Genomic DNA, 12973 nt, shown 5'->3' with positions numbered 1-12973 from the left:
ACTGGAGAGAGTTGCCATTTTCTACTCCAGGGGTTTTTCCTGACCGGAGGATCCAACTCGAGTTTCTTGCATCTCCTGCATTCACAGGCGGATTCTTTACCACTGGACTACTTGAGAAGCCCAATATACCTGGGTATTTGTTAGAAATACAAATGATTGGGCTACACCTCAGACCTACTGAATCAGAAACTCCAGGTAAGACCCAGGTACCTGAGTTTTAACAGTCTTCCAGGTGATTCTGATGCAGGCTATGTTGAGAATCACTGGACACCTATTCTGGCTAAAGTATGGAGATTGTATGGTGGACAAGAAGTTTGGAAAATAATTTAGGACTGAGCAGTAAAGCCAGAGAGAAATAAAAGGCAGCCTCCACCAGGGGATGGTCAGGACTGCTCAAGGAGAAAGAGTGTAAAGTAAGGAGAGAAAACAAGGCTAGAATAAGTCTCTAGAGAACAGTGGCCTAAGGGAGGGGTGCAGCAGAAGCAGTGAAATTAGGAAGGCCAGAGGAAAAGCAGCAGTGTGGAGAGCATAGAAATCAACAGCAGAAAAGAAGAGATCCATCAGTTCCATCGGATGAGTGATCAAGTGAGGTGGCGACTGCAAAGTTCATTGAGTAGGGATAGGGTTAGTTAGCTCAGAAATCCCATTAGGGTGTTTTAGATGGGGAAGGAACTTTAGGGGGCTTTGGGAGACCATAGTAAGTTAAAGATCTCTTAAGAAAGCAGATTTGCTTAACCGAAACCAAGCAGGCCTGCTTAGCAACAAAACCGTGGAACAGAAGCATGGGCCATGCCCCCAAGCAATAAAACAATGGTGGCCTGAGACCCACATTCTGCCCAGTGAGCCCAGTAAGTTACTGACCCCTAGGACATGCTCTCTGCACACATGAAAAACAATAGCTTATGGGGAAAAAAAGGCGGGGTGGATAGCTTATGGAAAGGTGACATTTCAAAGTAAAGACCTTCACTGTAACTAAGATCTGAAGTAATTTTTCCATATTGCCATTACAGTCCTGGCTTTACCATGTAGGGACAAGAAAACTCCCTTGCCCATCCTGGAGGAGGAGCTAATGATGGAAGTGTGACACCTACTAAGAATGAGGAAGAAGGTGTTTTTCCCCCTCCCCACTTTTCCTTTGGTTTTAAAACTGTAGCCCACTAAGTTCCCAGGGCCTCTCGCCCACCCACTTGTAAGCTTCACATGAGTCCTATTCTGTTATTAAGTCACTTCTTATCTATCATTTTGCCTCTCACTGAATTTTTTCTGCCCTGAGATATAAAGGACCGGAGTTCCTCAGAGCCCCCCAAAATGCCACCTAGTGGTTTCACATTGGATTCAACAGCAGGGAAGTTGCTGATGACCACAGTGTGTGTAAACAGGGGGGCATTGACGGAAATCCAACTATAGGGAGCCGTTGAAGGCCATGGAGGTAGAGAAAGCAGGCAACTCTTCCGAGACATTGGCCCTGAAAAGCCAAATAGAGACTGTAGCTGGAAAGGGTTTGGGATTAAAGGTAGCCTCCCTCCACCTCTTTTGTTAATATTGTGTGTGTGCTCAGTCACTCAGCTGTGTCCGACTCTTTGCATCCCCATGGACTGTAGCCTGCCAGGCTCCTCTGTTCATGGGGGTTCTCCAGGCAAGAATACTGGAGTGGGTTGTCATTTCCTCCTCCAAGGATCCTTCTCAACCCAGGGATCAAACCAGGGTATCCTGCGTCTCCTGCATTTCGAGCAGATTCTTTACTGCTGGGCTTCTCTGGTGGCTAATATGGTAAAGAAACTGCCTGCCATGCGGAGGACCCAGGTTCAGTCTATGGGTCAGGACGATCCCCTGGAGAAGGGCATGGCGACCCACTCCTGTGCCTGGAGAATCCCATGGACAGAGGAGCCTGACAGGCTACAGTCCATAGGGTCACAAAGAGTCGGACATGACTGAAGGGCCTTAGCATGCACGCATGAGCCACCAGGGAAGCCCTTTTGTTAATATTAGGAGAGTGTTAAACATGCTTAAACCCCTTGGAAAGGGGTCAGTACAGATGGAGAGAGTGAAGATCCCAGAGAGAGGAATTACAGGACAGATAAGGGGGTTGAGGAGTGAGAGGGGAGGAGGATGGAGATCCAGTTAGGTAAGATAAAGGATCCCGACTCCCTGGTGGCAGGAACAGGGGAGTGAGAGGATGCAGTATTAACTCCACCACAATGAAGATCTTTATGGAGCGGGTCCTCCATCCAATCGCTCACCAGCAGTTCCTCCTCCTCCCACCACTCTGACCCTCAGATTCCCCTGCCTTTTCAGTATCTACCCTGCCACAGCTGAACTACTGGAAAAATCACACAACTGAGCCAGGCCGCTGATGAAGGTCCTGCTATTACTCGACACGTCTCTACTTGGCTCTGCTTCCCACTCTCTATGTACTTTCTCTCACCGAAACCATCCCACACCTCCTCCCCAGCTCTGGTGCTCAGCAGATGACCTCACAGCAGAAGTTGCTGAGAAAGCAGAAGCCATTGCCGTATCTTCCCACCCTCAACCTAACAGTGCCCATCATCTGCCCCTTCCTCAGCCCTCCTCCCATCAGAGACCATCCCCTTGCTGCGCTGCCCCCTCAGAGCACCAGGTGTCTCCTCCCCACCGGTTCATCCCTGCAGACCAAGTAGCCTCCATCAACTCCAAGCTGAAAAAGAAAGTGGGGGCAGGAAGTGGGGAGGAGGAGAGGGGAGGATGAACCTGCAGCACCCGCCAACGGCAGTCTCCTTTTGGAATATAGCAATCAACCACAACAGAGAAAAAAACTTTGTATTTTTTTATTTCAGAGAAAAATTCTGGCAGAAATATAAAAAAAAAAAAAAAAACTTTTCTACCTCCGCAAGAGAACAAGTGGAACTTTTATTCTAAACAATTAGTTTCCACTGAGCCTAGCCCTCAAGAAGCATAGTAACACTTTACTGTGGATGCGTTTACATCAACTGGTACCACTTTCAATTAGTTAATTTTCACAATAAAAGTTTTAATGACTTTTGTAATTATCTAAACAATGCTTCACAAACCTTGAAGTTGATTCAAATGACAGAAACACCAGGTTACACTTAGGCGAAATAATTCCTGTATTAAAACAGAGTTCTTAGTTTTTCCCCTTGTCTCTGCTTCCTCTCTTCTCAATTCTTTTTTATAATTTTATTTTACTTATTTTTGGCTGTGCTGGATTTTCTGCACTGCTGCATAGGATTTTCTCTAGTTGTATTGAGCAGAGGCTACTCTCTAGTTGTGCTCTGGCTTCTCATTTTGGTGACTTCTCTTGTTGTGGACAACAGACTGTGGGGCTTCAGGAGTCATAGCACACAGCTGTGGCTCTAGGGAACAGGCTACTTTTGTGGTGCGCAGGCTTAGCTGCTCCAAGGCATGTGGGATCTTCTGGGATCAGAGATCAAACCTGTCTTCACTGCATTGGCAGTGGATTCTTTACCCCCGAGCCATCAGAGAAGCCCTCATTCTTTATTATTTTAAAAATTCATCACAAACTATTTCTAACTCCACAGAAAAGTGTCGAGGAAAACATACCTGATACTCAGACTTAATAGATATAAACATTTCTTCAAATGTGCTTTAGATATGTTTGGAAAGTAAAGAAAACCTTACGTAACTCCCTTTCCTCTGTTTTGGAGGCTGTGGAGGCTGGGAACAAGACTTTAAAATGATGAATACGTCCAGAAGGCTTTGTGCAAAGCCATTTTTGCTGGCTCTAAGCATGGTCTTGAATCAAAGAGAGCACACAGCTCTTCAGAAAACTGAAAATGTTTATGCTCAGGATGAAACCAAATTCTCCCTAAGCAAGAGAAGTCCTTGTGTGTACAAAGCAAAGACAGCACAGTGACTCCTGGTGGCAAACCCAACGAATGAGAGAAATCTAGGAAATGCAGTTTGTGCCCACTAAATCTCGGTTCCTGCCAAATTCTGAGGCGACCTTCCAGCTAAGGCCATTGAGCACAGAATCGGTGTGATGCTGTACTACTCAAGAATTTAAACTTATTAAAATAAATCAAAGTGTGAATGTTCTCTTGTAAAAACGAAACTAGAACCAAAACCTTATCTATATACAGTTGAAGCCTGCATTTGTTTCCCCCCTCAGTCCCCTTTGCTCCCCTTCTATCCACTGATACCTACTATTCTGAACTTGGTATGTCTTCCATCCACCAACAATATCAGTCTTGTGTTTTTAAAATTTGTATAAATATCATACCTCCCCATCCTTCTCTAACTTCCTTGCTTTTTTTGGGAGTGCGGGTAGGGGGTTGGTGGTGGTGGTGCTATGCTGCAGGGCTTGCAGTACCCTAGCTCTCAGACCAGAGATTGAACCCAGTCCCTCTGCAGTGAAAGCATGGAGTCCCAACCACTGGACAGCCAGGGAATTCCCTGAAACTTCCTTTTTTTATTCAACATTACATTTTTAGGATTTATTTGCGTTGGTATCTGTAAACCTAGCTTCGGCTCATCCATTTTATTTTCTGCACAATATTCCATTGTTTAAGTATACCACAATGCCTGGGACATCCAGCAAAGGGACATATACTGACATTCCCATATGTATTAAAACCACCACCACCACAAAAACCTCTCTCCAATCCCCATCTATTTATTCTAAAGTTTCTTAGATTTTTTTTTAACTTTTATGTATTTATTTAGTTTTGGCTATCCTGGGTTTTTGTTGCTGTCGGGCTATCTCTAGTTGCCAGTTGCCAGGTAGAATCTTCCTGGACCAGGGACAGAACCTGTGTTCCCTCCATTGGCAGGTTGATTCTTAACCAATGGACCACCAGAGAAGTCTGGTTTCTTAGGTCTTTTGCTTGTGAAAACAAAAATAGGAATAGAACTGGTGACAAACTCTGTCTCACTCTATGTAAGCCAATTGAAAAATAAAAGTTTGTTCATCTCATTAGGAGATGTGTTTCCAATAAATTTTTACTTTTTAGGTTGAAAATTCTTGTTTCAATCAATCATGTACTTGGGATGATAAATAATTCAACCCAGAAGATGTGTGTTAACTCTCAGAGACTTAAGGTTACAAGTAATCTTTTAAAACATACATAGAGAGAAATACATGTGAGTATCGTCTCATTTATTGGTAATTCATTTCCCACCCCAGGAATTGCCTGTTCTGGTCTTTTATCCATTTTTAAGTTGTTTTTATCTTTTGCTTATTGACTTACAGGGCTTCCCTGATAGCTCAGTTGGTATTTCTTACTCATCATATTCAGAAAACTAAGCCTTTGGCGGTTTATATGTATTGCAAGTTATTTCCTGTAGACTGTCAGTTTTTTAATGTTTATTATCATACAGTACAGAAGTTTATTTAATTCATGAATTTTCACTTTATAGTTTTCCATATTTTAAGAAATCTTTCCCTACCCTCATGTTATAGAAATACATTCATATTTTCTTCTAAAAGTTTTAAAGTTTTTACAATTGAATTCCAAATGACCTAGATTTTCTTTTGTCTGCATGATGTGAAATAAGGACCTAATTTTATTTCATGAAGCATTAACTGCAGCATCCTTGTGAGTGCAGGGGGTTGGAGACAATTTGATATCCATCACTAGGAGATTAGTAGGTAAAAATGTACTATTATACAACAGTTGGAAATAATGTGTTAGATGTTCATATTGCATAAAAAACAGAATGCTTAGGGACTTCCAGGGCTGTCCACTGGTTAAGACTCAGCACTTCCAGTGCTTCCACTGCAGGTGGTGCGGGTTCCACCCCTGGTTGGGGAACCAAGATCCCACATGCCTCAAGGAGTGGCCAAAATTTTTTTAAAAAAGAATGTTTAGTGATAAAAATAAGATGCACCATACAATATCATTAATATAACTTAAAAATCCATGCACATAAATAATTTGTTGTTGTTCAGTCACTTAAGTCATATTCCACTCCTTGTGACCCCATGAACTGTAGCATGCCAGCTCCTCTGTCCTCCACTATCTCCTGGAGTTTGCTCAGGTTCATGTCCATTGAGTTGGTGATGCTATCTAACCATCTTACCCTCTGCCACCTCTTCTCCTTTTTCCTTCAATCTTTCCCAGCATCAAGGTCTTTTCCAATAAGTCTGCTCTTCGCATCAGGTGGCCAAAGTATTGGAGCTTCAGCTTCTGCAAGAATCCTTCCAATGAATAGTCAAGGTTGACTTCCTTTAGGATTGACTGGTTTGATCTCCTTGTTGGCCAAGAGACTCTCAAGAGTCTTCTCCAGCACCACAATTCAAAAGCATCAAATTTTTAAGCACTTAGCCTTCTTTATGGTCCAACTCTCACATCTGTACGTCTATGGAAACTCAAACAAGGGGCTCTGTTTCAACCTGGAAGGGTGGGATGGGGAGAAAGATGGGAGGAGGGTTCAGGAGGGAGGGGATAAATGTATACCTATGGCTGATTCATGTTGAGGTTTGACAGAAAACAAAATTCTATAAAGTGATTATCCGGGGACTTCCCTGGTGGTCCAGTGGTTAAGACTTTGCCTTCCAATGCAGGGGGTGCAGGTTCGATCCCTGGTCAGGGAGCTATGATCCCACATGCCTCATGGCCAATGTCAAACAGAAACAGTATTGTAACGAATTCAGTAAAGACTTTAAAAATGGTCCACATTAAAAAAAAAAAAAGAATCTTTAAAAAAATATATATAAAGTGATTATCCTTCAATATAAAAATAAATAAATTTTAAAAAAACACAGAAAAAAATTTTTAAAATAAAATAAAAACACAGAGGGATGGTTACCTGGGAGAAGAAAGCAAATGGGAGAGGGATATGAGAATAAAATAAATCATGAAAGATAAACAGATAAACGAATAAATAGTAAGAAGAAACTTTTACAGATCACTGATGATAATGTCATGAACCCAGGAGTATAACCATCTCATGGGGGCCAGAGATGATAGACAGACAGACAGACAGACAAGTAGAATTGCTATGAAATGTGACAGAAAGAGAGGAAGAGAGGTGGCAGGCAATAAGAAAGAATGGAAAGTGAAAGAAGGAGGCAGGCTGACAAATGAAACTGAGTTGTCTTCAAAGAGCACACAATCCAATAAACAACAAGGTCCTACTGTATAGCCAGGGAGTTGTATTCAATATCCTGTGATAAACCACAATGAAAAAGAATATGAACATACATATACATATATGTACATACATACATATATATACATATAAACCTGAGTCACTATCCTGTACAGCAGAAATTAACACATTGCAAATCAACTATACTTCAATAAAACTTAAAAAGAAAAAAAAGACCACACAGTCTAGGGGAAATTATTTGTGTGCCCAGAAAGACACAAATGCTGTAATCATGATACAAGCAGTGGAAGAGAGTGGAGTAAGGGTGTTGTGGAATCTGGAGTCGCAAAACACCTCGGAGGACACTCAAGACAGTGGAGAAGAGTTTATTACACCAGTGGGTCCAAGGGCAATCAGTTCCCAACAAGGACCCTGATGTTTCTGAGAGGCCCAGTTTTATACCCCCTACTACATGAGTGGTTACATGTTAGCAACCTCTTTGTTGTATATGATTGAGTTTTACAACAAGTAGGTGCTAGGAGAACAAACAATTAAGGTTTAAAGAGTGGGAACAATGATTATACATCAAGCAGGGATGTCTCCATGGTTAATCTAACAGGGGCTGCCTGACCTCAACTACAATCTCCGTTCTCATCTGCAGGGAGGGAAGTCTCCAGGAGACCTGGTTTTCACTAGCAACAGTTTCCTAACTCTTGGGCAGTGTTCAGGCCCAGTTCACATCCTGTCTTTAACATGGATGACAGGCTTCAAGACAGAGTCTCTCCTGCTTTCTCACACTGGCCCCAACAAGGCTTGGTGCGGTGCTGAATGGGAGCTGAATTTCTTCTCAGAAGTCCAAAACTGGAACACCTTGACTTGTCCCTTCATAGGCTCTGTCAACATCTCCAGAAGCAGTAAATGTCTCCTCACCACCACCATAAGTAATATTCAAAGCAGAAGGCAGATAGTGCTAAATAGCATTTAAAAAAAAAAAACAAAAAACCTGTTACTTTTTCTCTGCATCCCACCTCATACCCATTTCTGTTATCAGAAGCAACTATTGTCAACTCTCAGCTATTTCTTCTGCTGGATATAGGCCTGTGTTTCAGAATAACGACTATACTATTGCCTCTTAGATCACTAATTGTATTTATTTTTTATTTTTAAAAAATTTAAAACCATTTTTATTGACATATAAATGTTGATTTACAACATTGTATTAGTTTCAGGCGTACAGCAGTGCCTCAGTTATAAATATACATTCTTTTTCAGATTATTTTCCCTTATAGGTTATTACAAAATATTGAGCATAGTCTCCTGTGCCATATGGTAGGTCCTTGTTGGTTAAGTCACTAATTTTAAACATAACTTCTTGATTTATATTAAAAGACAAAATTCAACTGAGTAAATTTTAATGATCTTATTGGTTTTTTTCAATGATTCATGAATTGAGCACTGTCCAAAGTAGTTAATAGTAATAAGTTTGGAGGAGCTGTACAAGATGAAAGACTTAAAAAAAAAAAAAAAGATGAAAGATTTTTATAGGCAGAAGGGAGCAGGAACAAGGAAGTTGTACTAGGTCAAAAATTGGGTTGGTTGTGGTAAGGTTTCTTTCCTTTAGGGGAGGGCAGGGGTCTATTGGGCAGATAACCTTACTAATGCTGATCAGGCAATTCCTGATTGACTGGTTTAACATTCCAGTTCTGGGACAGCCCAAACTGTAATTAAGTCTCGGTTTGGGGTTCAGCACAAGCCATTACATTTTAGGCATTTTGTCTTGTTTTTGACATTTAGCATCATGCTAAATGAGGTTGTTTTCTCCCTCACACCCCCTCATCCCCATGCCCATCATCCTCATGTGATTATATTTCAATATTCAATACTGTTTGAGCTAACCCAAGCAGACTTCTGTGATTACCTTTCTTACATATATAACTTTTTATTTTCCTGGAATCAGAAAGTGCCCCATTTTTAAAATCTATTTTTTCTATTTTTAAATTATGAAGTGTTTGATACATAAAAGAGTATATTAAACTTGTATTCTTGGAGCATAATAATAATAAGCTAAATATCCCCAACAAAAATTAAGAAACAGAACCTGACTTGTTCTATTAGCATTATTCCCTGACCACTCCTCTCCAATCCCATCCCCTGCCTCTCTGGTTACACAAGTAACCAGTATCCTGAAGTTCAGTTTTCCTGTCCAGTATCACCCTGCTGTTTTATTTGGCTTTGCTGGGTCTTGGTTGCTGTGCACGGATTTTCTCTAGTGTGACCCATGGATTTAGTTGCCCTGAGGCATGTGGAATCTTCCCAGACCAGGGATCAAACCTGTGTCCCCTGCATTGGCAGGTGGATTCTTAACCCCTGGACCACCAGGGAAGTCCACAATTAGCTTTTCAAAATACTTTTTAAAATTTCTTTTTCACTGATTTCTAATGTTTCCCCTCTCTTATTTCTTTGAATCTCAACTTCGTAATCCTTTTCCAAATTATTGAACAAGGCATCAGTTAGGAATATTTTAGTTAGGTATGTTTTCAGTTGCTGATTAAAGAAAACACGAACAATGGTGGCATAAACAAACAAGTGGAGTTTCGTTTTGCTTTGTTTTGTATTTGCACAGCAAGGAATCTGATTGGTAGGTGGTTGCTGGTATTAGTTCAACTGTTCAGCCACCAAGAACCTTCTTGGGCTCTTCCTGCCTTCCTACTTGGTTGCCCTGAGTATGATGCATTTTTTTGAACTGATGACTAGCAACCTACATCATGATCACAAGAAAGCTGTCACAGCTCCAGACAAACATCCACATACAAGGCAAGTTAAAAAGGGGAGGAGATATAACAAGGAAAGGATCCTCATTGCAGTCCCTTCTTTTTCAATCTCCAATGTGGAGATGAGTAAGGGAGAAGGGGGCTGGGAATGACTGTGGGATTACCACCAACAATGTATGTCACAGACAATGAGCTCATTTGTTTTCTATCTTTCTTGTTTTCTTTATCCCTTCCTAATGCCTTTTGGATGAATCATCACCCTGATCTTATTGCTCATCATTTCGTTTTGGCTGTAACTATTCTGCTATTCAATCCATGTATGGGTTTCAATTATTAAACTTTTCATTCCCAATAGTTCCAACTGATTCTTCATCTTATTTGTTCTTACCTTAAGTTAACAATCAGTCAGTTCAGTTCAGTCATGTCTGACTCTTTGCCACGCCAGGGACTGTAGCACTCCAGGCTTCCCTGTCCATCACCAGCTCCCGGAGCTTGCTCAAACTCATGTCCATCGAGTCGGTGATGCCATCCAGCCATCTCATCCTCTATCGTCCCCTTCTCCTCCTGCCTTCAATCTTTCCCAGCATCAGGGTCACTTCCAATGAGTCAGTTCTTCACATCAGGTGGCCAAAGTATTGGAGTTTCAGCTTCAACATCAGTCCTTCCAATGAATATTCAGGGCTGATTTCCTTTAGGATTGACTGGTTTGATCTCCTTGCAGTCCAAGGGACTGGATGAAGCACAAGCTGGAATCAAGATTGCAGGGAGAAATATCAATAACTCCGATATGCAAATTATACCACCCTTATGGCAGAAAGTAAAGAAGAACTAAAAAGTCTCTTGATGAAGGTGAAAGAGGAGAGTGAAAAAGCTAGCTTAAAAATCAGCATTCAATAAACTAAGATCATGGCATCCGGTCCTATTACTTCATGGCAAATACATGGGGAAACAATGAAAACAGTGACAGACTGCACTTTTTGGGGCTTCAAAATCACTACAGGTGGTGACTGCAGCCATGAAATTAAAAGACACCTGCTCCTTGAAAGAAAAGCTATAACCAACCTAGACAGCATATTAAAAAGCAGAGACATTACTTTGCCAACAAAGGTTCATCTAGTCAAAGCTATACTTTTTCCAGTAGTCATGTATGGTTGTAAGAGTTAGACCATAAAGCTGAGTGCCGAAGAATTGACGCTTTTGAACTGTGATGTTGGAGAAGACTCTTGAGAGTCCCTTGGACTGCAAGGAGATCAAACCAGTCAATCCTAAAGGAAATCATCCCTGAATATTCATTGAAAGGATTGATGCTGAAGCTGAAACTCCAATACTTTGGCCACCTGATGTGAAGAACTGACTCATTGGAAGTGACCCTGATGCTGGGAAAGATTGAAGGCAGGAGGAGAAGGGGACGATAGAGGATGAGATGGCTGGATGGCATCACCGACTCGATGGACATGAGTTTGAGCAAGCTCCGGGAGTTGGTGATGGACAGGGAGGCCTGGCGTGCTGCAGTCCCTGGGGTGGCAAAGAGTCAGACATGACTGAGCGACTAAACTGAACTGAACTGCACTATTGATGACATTGTTTGATCCTTTGCTTATAATGGTCACTGTCACATTTCTCCATGTAAAGGTATGCTTTCCCTTTGCAAAATGTTAATGCAAATAATCTGTGGAGCAATGCTCTGGCACCAGACAAACATCCTGTACTCAGTAATCTTTTACCTAGCATCCACTGAATCACTAATTGGGATCACTGAATCACTAATTGGAAACTGCAGTACATACTGTTCCAAAGGTTTATTTATTTCAGTGGCTGTATTTTAAAAACTTTTCCAGGTGTTTTTTTTTTTTTTTTTCATGTATCTGTTCTTTTTTTACACATTGCTCTATCCTTTCACAATGATTTTTTTTTTTTATGTTAAGCATAACAATTTTATGGGCTTCCCAGGTGGCACTAGTGTTAAAGAACCCGCCTGCCAATGCAGGAGACATGAGAGACATGGGTTCAATCCCTGAGTTGGGAAGATTCCCCTGGAGGAGGGCATGCTAACCCACTCCTGTATTCTTGCCATGGACAGAGTAGCTTGTCGGGCTACAGTCCATAAGGTCACAAAGAGTCAGACACAACTACAGCGACTTAGCATGCAGGCATGGATACCAGTTTTATAGACTCCAATTGTTCTATTACCAGTTTAAGGGAGGGTTTCTTTTTCTATAGTGGTGGTATGTCTGTGGTAATATGTTGGAGACCCTGGCATATGTAAGCATCTCCAATTTAATGGCTTGGTGTTTCCTAAAGTTCTAGAGGTTTCATTATTCTCATACCATGGGACTCTCCTTGGTCAGTTCCCCTTGTTGCTCAGATTACTCTCCTCATTTCTGGCACAAAAGGAATTCTTGACTTTGAAAACTCAGCATTTGTTGCAGTTTTTATTGATTTTGAATCACTCAATATTAATTCCTTGATTTCAGGTTCCTGTAACAGGAGAGTATTGGAATCAGAAACAAGTTATGAGGGCTAGAATTTTATCACCCATGCAAGATCAGGAGAATTCACTAGGTCTACACAAGGTTGGAGAACAGGAAATAAGGGCCCCTGCAAAACCCATGTGCCCCAAAGCCGTGGGAAGCAGCAAGAAAGTTTGCAACTACCTGGACCAACAAGTGGAAAAGAAAAAAAGGTGGGGGTGGGTCTAAATTTACATTGCTTTCCTAATTCAGAAGGCACAGAAAACACAATGAATACCATGCATACTCGTGATTCATGTAAAAACAACAAAATTTCTATTTTATTGAAGTACCCCTGTCCAATCATTTTACTCTCTTCCAGAGGCAGCTGCTCTCCTGAACCTTAGTGTTTGTCATTCCTAAGCATACCTTTATTCGTTTATTGCATATGTATATATCCCTAAATAATATCCAACTTGTCTCTCTAGTCTGATTTTCATTCTCAGCGCTTCACCAAGACTGCTCGAAGTCACCAATGACTTTGTTGTTGTTGTTCAGCTGCTCAGTTGTGTCCGACTCTTTGCAACCCCATGAACTGCAGCACACCAGGCTTCCCTGTCTTTCACTATCTAGCGGAGTTTGCTCAAACTCATGTCCATTGAGTCGGTGATGCCATCCAACCATCTCACCCTCTGTTGTCCCCTT

The 12973-nt window shown here is 41.5% G+C and overlaps 1 long non-coding RNA gene across 1 annotated transcript in view; it reads right to left on the bottom strand.

The window, feature by feature from the left end:
* Positions 1 to 7417: 7417 nt before the first annotated feature.
* LOC133041451 (uncharacterized) overlaps positions 7418 to 12973 on the bottom strand; it is a 36016-nt gene continuing 30460 nt past the window's right edge. The window contains exons 6-7 of the long non-coding RNA XR_009689242.1: positions 10207 to 10564; positions 7418 to 8017 (exon numbers count right to left, since the gene is read on the bottom strand). This is a non-coding gene — a long non-coding RNA (uncharacterized LOC133041451). The remainder of the gene's footprint in view (positions 8018 to 10206; positions 10565 to 12973) is intronic.

Source organism: Dama dama, chromosome 20, assembly GCF_033118175.1.
Source record: "Dama dama isolate Ldn47 chromosome 20, ASM3311817v1, whole genome shotgun sequence".
Lineage (NCBI taxonomy): Eukaryota > Metazoa > Chordata > Mammalia > Artiodactyla > Cervidae > Dama > Dama dama.
The sequence above is the reverse complement of the archived record's forward strand: the minus strand, read 5'-3'. Positions and strand labels throughout refer to the sequence as shown.